This window comes from Amblyomma mixtum, chromosome 2, assembly GCF_055824585.1.
Source record: "Amblyomma mixtum isolate Tamu chromosome 2, ASM5582458v1, whole genome shotgun sequence".
Lineage (NCBI taxonomy): Eukaryota > Metazoa > Arthropoda > Arachnida > Ixodida > Ixodidae > Amblyomma > Amblyomma mixtum.
Window position 1 is genome coordinate 65,597,653 of NC_143013.1, and position 8,518 is coordinate 65,606,170.

Consider the following 8,518-nt stretch of genomic DNA (forward strand, 5'->3'; position numbering starts at 1 on the left):
GAGGGTGGTGCCATTCTTTGAAGGGGCGAACGCCGCCTCCGGAGCGGCAGCGGCCATTTCGCTCCCCACGCGTCGCCGCGGCTGCTTGGGAGAGGCACGTGCGCGGCGTTTTCTGGGACAAAATGCCCGGGTGTTGCGTGCCCCAGTGCACGAACCACTCACGAAATGAGTGGAAGATGTACCGGTTCCCTAAAGAACCGAAAAGACGGCTTCTCTGGCTCGTAAAAATCAAGCGCGACAAGTGGCAACCCACGGACCGCTCGTGTGTATGCAGCGTAAGTTATGCTTCTTCTGTATTCGTAGTTATTCTTTCATTTGCATGCTTTATACCGTAGCGTTTGTCAGTCTTGTATCCTAGATATCTGGCGCATATGCTTGCGTGTTTAACTCGTTTATTTCTGGGCAACACGACATGCTTAGTTCTTATAATCTCTTGTTGTACATGTAGTACTGCGAGCGCGTAAAGATGTGCGCTCTTTGCTACCGGATCCTTGTGCAATTTCTTTTTTGTGCGCAGTGGAACGTAAGGGGAGCTCTAAGTTACCTTTTATGCTATGACATACAGAGCGCTTTGAGGAATTTTCTCGGCGTTGTATTCTTGTGCCGCTGTCCAACTCAGACGGTGTGCGTGCGTGCGCGCGCCCGTTTGTGTGTGTGTGTGTGTGTGTGAGAGAGAAAAAGAAATGAGGCGTATGACCAAGCAAGACGCATGTGTGGCCATGACAATCATGTCAGGACTCGTTATGACTAGTTTACTAACGGCTAATTGGTAGTTACTGCATGTATAAAGGCACGCTTAACTTGGTGATCGATATGTGTTTTGTGATCACGCTTGTCTAGACATTCGCTTTTCTTTCCCCATTCGATGACCGGTGAATTATCTGAACATCTGACTGGAGATGAGTGACTAGGATTTCATGACTACGGAGCCCTTTAACAACGGAAATTTCTTAATGGTGATGACAGGATCAGACGAAAGAGAAAGCTGTTTCATTGAAGCTCCACAAAATTTGTGGACAGCATGATCGAAAGCGGGAAGTCGTGAAAAATCCAGGATTGACTTACAGCATTGCCTTCTTGCGCGCACATATATGAGTGCAACGTTTTATTTTTAAAGGAATTTCTTAGCTCACTGCCCATGTTCCACCTAGCAGCAAAGGCAAGAACCTTTAGTATCTTAACATGGGAAGCACACATCTCTTCAGTGTCCAATAATTTCCTCGCACTCTCCCCGTTTTTTTTTTTTTTTCAGAAAGAAGTCGACGGTCTTTTGCCTCTTTCTTAGTATATCTTAACAAGCACCTGAATTTCACTTATAACTGTTTGGGCATATCCCTGTTTGTGTTACTTATTTTTAGCTGTTTAGAATGTTAGTGTGAAGCGCTCTCAATTTAAACATTAATAAGTTTGTCTGATCATTGCATGTTTCTGTGTTACAGGCAAATTTTGAAGAAAGCGCCTTTGAGCAGAATAGGGCTGACGGGTGGAAAAAAATTGAAGCCCAATGCTGTGCCAACGCTTTTTTCCTTCAGAGGTATAATAAGCCACATATTTCTACATTAACGAAAGTTTGCAACGCTTCTTTCCTAATCCTATTGCTTCTTTCATTCTTAGCCTGATTGTTCTAACTTAGTACTGTAATGACCGGCCATTTGTAGACTCACGTGGAGCGATTATTTTTTTTTTTCATCATACTGCAGACCCAGTGAAGGGTCCTAGCAAGAGGGGTAACAATTTCAGAACAAAACACAAAAGCATAAAGTGCAAAAACACGAACATAAAATTCACACAAATGTTTCTTCAGAGAATTAGGCGGCTCACATTACAGTAAGACTCTTCATACCTCCGGTCAATAGAATAGCTCGTTTTCATTTTTTACAGGGAGGTAAATCAGCCACGCCTTCCGCCCAGAAGCATGATGCTGACAATTTTGCATTTTATTTAATTTTATGTCTAAACGTAGCAAGACTTAGAGCATGCTCGTTCGTAATGATAAAATAATGCACCATCTGATTTGCAGCATGTGTGGCCTCTCTTTTTTCAGCGATGCCTAAGCACAGGAAGCCGCCAAAGGAAAGGTTACAAGGGGTGCCTGCGGCAGCAGAGCAAAGGGGCACTCTGCAGCATCAACAGAGTGCTTCTGATACCACATCAACAGAAATTCAGGACCAATACGTCAACGACATGGCTGATATGCCACACACGGCAAATCAAGAACTGCAGCCATTGCCCAGTGACGACAGGGAGACGGCTCAAAGTCAGATGAACAACTCACCTCGCCCAAGTTCCATTCCAGAAACTTCAATACCCGCCACAGATGATTCCCTGCAAGTTGCCTGCGCACTTCGTGCAACCCGTGCAGAGAAGTGCAGTAACAGCTCATGTGCTACACTTAATAAACAGCTAGAGGACATGAAGAAAAAATACGCGAAACTTAGCGAAGTTCACAGCAAAACAAGTGCTACAAATAAGTCAATTAAAAGGAAGCTTCAAAAAATGGAAAAGGCCAGCGAAATGTTACGAAAAAAACTGAAGTTCCTAAATCAAGACCAAATGCGAGCCCTGTCTCGGAACAGCAACAAAGGTTCCACCTGGTCGTCCAAAACAATTAAACAAGCCCTTCAGATCAAATTTGCGAGTGGAACTTCAGGCTACGAAACCCTAAGAAGACTTGGGTACCCACTGCCTTCTAATAGGACTCTTGTCCGTCGTCTTCAGGGACTCAAGTTCCTACCAGGAATCTTAACTGAAGTGATTGACGTTCTCAGAGTAAAAGCAGAGGGCATGGAAGATATTGAAAAAGATTGTGTGCTTTATCTCGATGAAATGGAAATTGCACAACGGTATGACCTCGATCGTGCTGAAGACATTGTGTTTGGAGGGAAAACATTTCCAGCAGTTCCAGATGAACCTGCATGTCATTGCTTAGTGTTTATGGTCGGAGGATTGAACACAAGGTGGAAGCAGGTAATCGCATACCATTTTACAGGAAGCTCTGTCGACGGGGGTCTGCTTAAGAGTTTTGTTCTGGAAATCGTGCAACTTTGCGCTGACATTTCTCTTAGAGTGCTTGTGGTAACCTCTGATATGGGAGCGTCCAACAGAGCTATGTGGCGCGAGTTAGGTTTTTCTAGCCATAGGAATTCTAACACTGTGTGCTCAATCCCTCATCCGATGCTTCAGGGAAAGGAACTCTTTTTCACTGCGGACGCGGCTCACGTGATAAAAAATATCCGAGGTCAGCTTTTAAACTCTATTGACTTTACGCTGAGCGATGCAACTGTCTGCCAACATAGCTTACCCTCAAACAAAGTCAAGCTGGAGCACGTGCGCGCTGTCGTAGAATACGACTCTAGCAAAGAGCTGAAAATTGCACCCAAACTTTCTGAAGCTCATGTCAGCAAAGGCCACTTCACAAAAATGAAGGTCGGCATAGCAGTTCAGTTCTTCAAGGAATCCCCAGCCGCCATTCGTTGCCTAATAAGAGAGAAAGTGCTCGAACCAGAAGCTGAAACCACAGCATGGTTCCTGGAGCTCATCGCAAAATGGTACAAACTGATGTCCTCACGACATCCGTCAGTTGCACTTAGTTGGCAAGATATGGCAAAGTACCATGAAGCCTTGCACATGTTGCGCCTGGCAGTGGACACAATTCAAGGCATGCAGATGGGCAGCACATCCCAGTGGAAGCCCTCACAGGCAGGTCTCATGATTGCAACAACAGTTGTCCTTCGTTTGCAAGATATTGTGCTTAAAATGGATGGCTACAAATTCTTTCTCACCGGGAGACTGCTACAGGACTGCCTGGAGAATCTTTTTTCTGTTGTGCGTCACAGGAAACCCGTTCCAAACGCGTATGACATGAAATGTGCTTTGAAACTTGTATGCGTCAGTCAGTTTTTGCACACACCAGCAACCTCAAGCTATGAAACGGATGATTCTGAGTACCTGCTTGATATGATTTCACAAGGAAAAAAAGAGTACGTTGGAGATGTTGAAGAGGAAATTGACGATGGGGAAATTCTGTTCATTGAAGCACTGACTTCAATTGAGTGCAGTATTTTGCATCATATTGGCGGATTTGTTGTGAAAGGAATTTTGAAATAAACGAACTGCGAGCAGTGCAAGGCTGCAATGCTTGGCTCGACGAACCATGAGCATGCATATTTAACTGCACTGAAAGAGTACGTCCAAGATGGTGAGAACTTGTGTTATCCGAGTGGTGCGGTTATGAGCCTTCTTCAATCCTGCGAAGAGCACTTTAAAGGAATCACGTCCTGGACAGACAATCTGTTCACCCTTAAGTCCCCTCTAAAGGCTGTCACAGAATATTTAAACAAGAACACACGATTCACTATGGAGGCCTGTCAGCAACACAAGGATTCTCTGGCAAACATACTGATATCAAGTTATGCAAGAGTACGGCTACGCATTCACCTGCGTCAGCTCGAAGCTGCGAGAGTCAATGGGCATGGAAGCAAGACATGCGCTGCAGTTAATTTGCAGTGAGTTGTAGCGCTTGTTTTTGACATTTTAAGGTTTCCGACCAAATAAACAAGCTATCACATCGGAAATCGCTAATTATCGGATGCAGTTTCTTTTTTCATTGTTCAGAAACCGTGTGGCTGCTTTATTTTAGCGGCATCGATATCTGATTTATAGTAGTGAGCAGTTTACATTATATTGCTGCATAAGATATGCTAAACAGGGCTTATAGTCCGTGACTGCGTGAGTCAAAATTTAATGCTATAGAAACCATATGTGTGAAGCACCAAGTAATCTGGCATGTATTAAAAAGTTTGTTTATCTCCATCTGCATATCGAAAGTAACGCGAAAGAAAGGAAAACGAAATTCAGAATAGCTATGGGAATGCTTTTCTGAGCATAAAATAGCCGTAAAGTACTATATTGTGTAATGTAAAATGAAAGAACATGCCTATATGTATACTCAAGCTTAACACAAAAATGTTCCAGAAGTCGTTTATTTTGTAGTATTAGCGAGTAATGCTCCGCAAAAATTATAAATCACGTTTGAAACTACAAAGAAACATTAAAAGTGGCCCGGATGTGTTCGCTGGGCGGTATATGGCGCTCGGCTGCACGGGCGCGACACAGCCGCGGCGGCCGTGTTTCGATAGAGCTGAAAAACACAGTGCCTTGTACTAGGTCGATATCGGTGCATGTTAATAAAAACCTGAGGTGGACGAAATTTCCGATGTCCTCCACCACGGCTTCATAACAGCCGATGTCGCGAAATTACAAAAACCGTGAATGTGACACTGGCTGGCTCGCCGCCCTTGGCTGCGTACGGAGCGGGCATCCTAATGGCGGACGTCGTAGCAGACGACGCGGTTGTCTCCACCCTGCACGGCGGCGGCGGGAGGAGCGCGCGCATCGAGGCACCCTAGCAAATATCTGTCCATGTCAGATATTCGCGCCTCGCTCGCGCCTCGCTTGAGAAGCGTTTGCGGGACGGCAGGCTGGAAACGCTGATTGGTCGATGGGATGCGCTTCTCCGTGACGTTTTTTGACTTCGCCCTCGTTCTCAACCGGACGTGGCGTCAGCGCGCCTTTCTCGACCTCTCCCTAGAGCGCCTGGGGAATCGCTAGGTGCACCCGCCGCGCCGCGCGTGCGTGGTGAGCGGGCATGCCGCATTCGTTTCGTGATCCTCGGCGCGCTCGTTTCGAGGCGTGTGCAGCTATGGCGTTCGTGCGTGGTGCGCTCGGCGGCGACAGCCAGCTGAAATTTCTGTGCAGTTTTTGCTTGCGGCTTTCGCCGTTTCCCCAGGAGCACGTGGCTAGTGTCGTGCTCGTATTTAAAGTTTTTGCCGCGGCACTACAAGGATCCGCATCAGGCGCGCTTTGAGGACCGCCGTTTGACAGCTACGCTGACGCGCTTGTCGGGGGTGCGCATTCTCAACCCTGAGGTAAGGACTGAACTACATTGTCGCAAGTTTTCTCGTGCATTGAGGACTCACCAAATTGCGGTGCTTGTAACGAAACTTTTTTTTTTTTTTTGCAGCGTCGTTCCCTGGATATGCTTCTCGGAAGCCGATGTCATTGTTCGCCGCGGACGCTGGGCCTACTGCTCGCCGCCACGCCGCTGTAGGTTGACGTTGAAGAGCTGCTCCAAACGGCCCTTTTCAGGGCCGCTTCATTGCTTCCTGGAAGATTGCGGGCATCAATCTCGCGGCCGTGTTCCCTCTCTTTGTCGAAATCGGCGCCAGACATCAGAACCCGCGCTAGGCCTCGTTGCAGGGTTAAACGAGTGCAGTGTGGCTTTAGAGAAGTTATGACTTGCGCTTAGTCTATCTATATCATTCATTCAGTGCAGTGTGCCTTTGCTTCTTTAGCGACTTCTCACGCCTTGTCGAAATCGGATTTAAAGCTCACGCCACGCCTCGTTGAATGGGTTAACCGAGTGCAGCGCCTAGCTTTGTTTTTGTGTTCTAACCTGTAAGCAGTGCACCTTTCTTCGCTCATTACTTTTGTTCTTTTCAGTCGTTTCCTGAATCCGTCGAAAGAGCCAGGCTTGCCGGATGGTTGTTCGCCGTGAATGGAACCACGAGGCGATCGCATCTGCATACACAGCACGACTTTGTTCCCTCGTGTTTTTTTTTTTACCAAGGATTGCTTCGACAGCTCGTGCAAAACGAGGACTGCGCACGCCGTGTCGTCGCTGCTTAGTGAAGAGGCACAAAACGGATGTCGTCCTTACTAAAGGCCCTTCTCGGGGCCACCTCAGTGTTTCCTGGCAGACCACGCGCTTTCCGCCCTGTGCACATGTTCCCCTCATTTCCAATCATTTGTAAGTTGCATATCAATGAATTAATAAATCAGTCAATGCACTTTATTTACCAGTAAAAGCTGTGCACACAGCTTGACAAGGCCCAGGGGACCATTAGATGACAGTTTTGAACGTAGGAAAAACAAGTTGGTACTTTAAAAGAACATGGAAAGTACACCAAACAATATAAGAGATAAACATTACAATCGCGCATTACAGTAAAGAAAAAGAAAACACTTTGACAGCAGACATACAGTATCAATTTACACTATAATACATGCAAAAATCACGACATTCAACATTATGGCACGAAATATAAGAACAGCACATAAAGCAAAAAAGAGAATGCAAGTTACAATAGTACAGATAGATTAGCTGTTTACATTTGCATATGCATAAAATTAGTCCTCGTCTCCTTGGGCCTCCTTCAAATCCTGCAGAAGGCTTGAATTTGCAACTGCTAATATCAAAGAAGATTTAGAAGAACTTCAGTTTGGGATACACGGTGCATAGTACTTGAGAAAACAAACAATAGCGCCTACAATGACACACACAGAAGAATAACTATGCAGCACAAGCGCTATCCTGCGCTCTACAGTATGGAACTGTGACTGAAAAATGAACCTTCACGTCAGTGAAATATGAGCCTTTAGGCTGTCTACAAATTGTTATTACAGAAAGAAAGAAATATTAGTGAATGTTGTGTGAGAGGCTTGCATATTACTCTGTTTGTTTATTTATTTATTTACCCCTCAAGGCCAGTGGCATTACACAGATGTTAGGGTGGGCTAGTCTAAAAGGAAAGTAAAATAATAGAGCCCGGCCCGCACCGCTTAGAGCACAACGGGCTAGTGGCATTACACAGGGGGAATGGTAAATATACTAAAACTGAGAGAAAAATACAGTTGATTACATGAACATTAAACAGCGCAAGAATATACAATGTTAGCTAGTGCTACGCGGAACTGCTCGTAATTTTCAGTGCCGGCAACTTCTGCGGTAAGGTGGTTCCAGTCGCATGAGGTTCGCGGCAGGAATGACTGCGAGCAGCATTTTCTGTTGCATGACATACTTCCAACTTTGTGATCATGATCAATGCGGCGGGATACAGAAATTGTACGGGGGATGAGGTGATCACGAAGAGCGGGATGATGGTACAGCTTGTGGAACAGGGTGATACGAAACACTTTTCTACGCGATGTCAGTTATGGGAGGCAGATATTAGACTTCATAGCTGTGCGGTTGTAGTTAACAAGGATTAAACGCACAGAGTTATTTTGCACCAGCTCAAGATCATTAATGAAGTCATGAGCAGGGTGCCATACACGTGTTGCATGCTCGAGTTTTTATCGTATTAGTGTTTGATAAAGCAGTAGTTTCAAATTGGAAGGAACGTTAAAGAAGTTGCGACGTAAGTAGCAAAGCATGCGATTAGCATTTTCAATTATGTTCTCGGTATGAAGAGACCAGTTAAGATAATAAGTAATGTGGACGCCGATGCACTTATATGATGAGGCTGATTCCAACGAAATGTTATCGATGTAGTAGTGAGGTGGGACGGAAGTTTTTCTAGATACACGCATGACTTTGCATTTGTTCATATATAGCTGCATTCACCATTCTTCGCACTGAAGTCAGTGGCGGTCTCGTCAAGTAGTCCCCTGCTTTGTACGTTCACCTTGTTAGCGGCTGTCTTATTTCACACAATTCCACGTTCTACACGTTGATAGG

At 45.5% G+C, this 8,518-nt stretch overlaps 1 pseudogene; it reads left to right on the forward strand.

The window, feature by feature from the left end:
• Positions 1–1,504: 1,504 nt before the first annotated feature.
• On the forward strand, positions 1,505–5,105 carry LOC149359598 (uncharacterized; annotated as a pseudogene).
• The last annotated feature ends 3,413 nt before the right edge of the window (positions 5,106–8,518 follow it).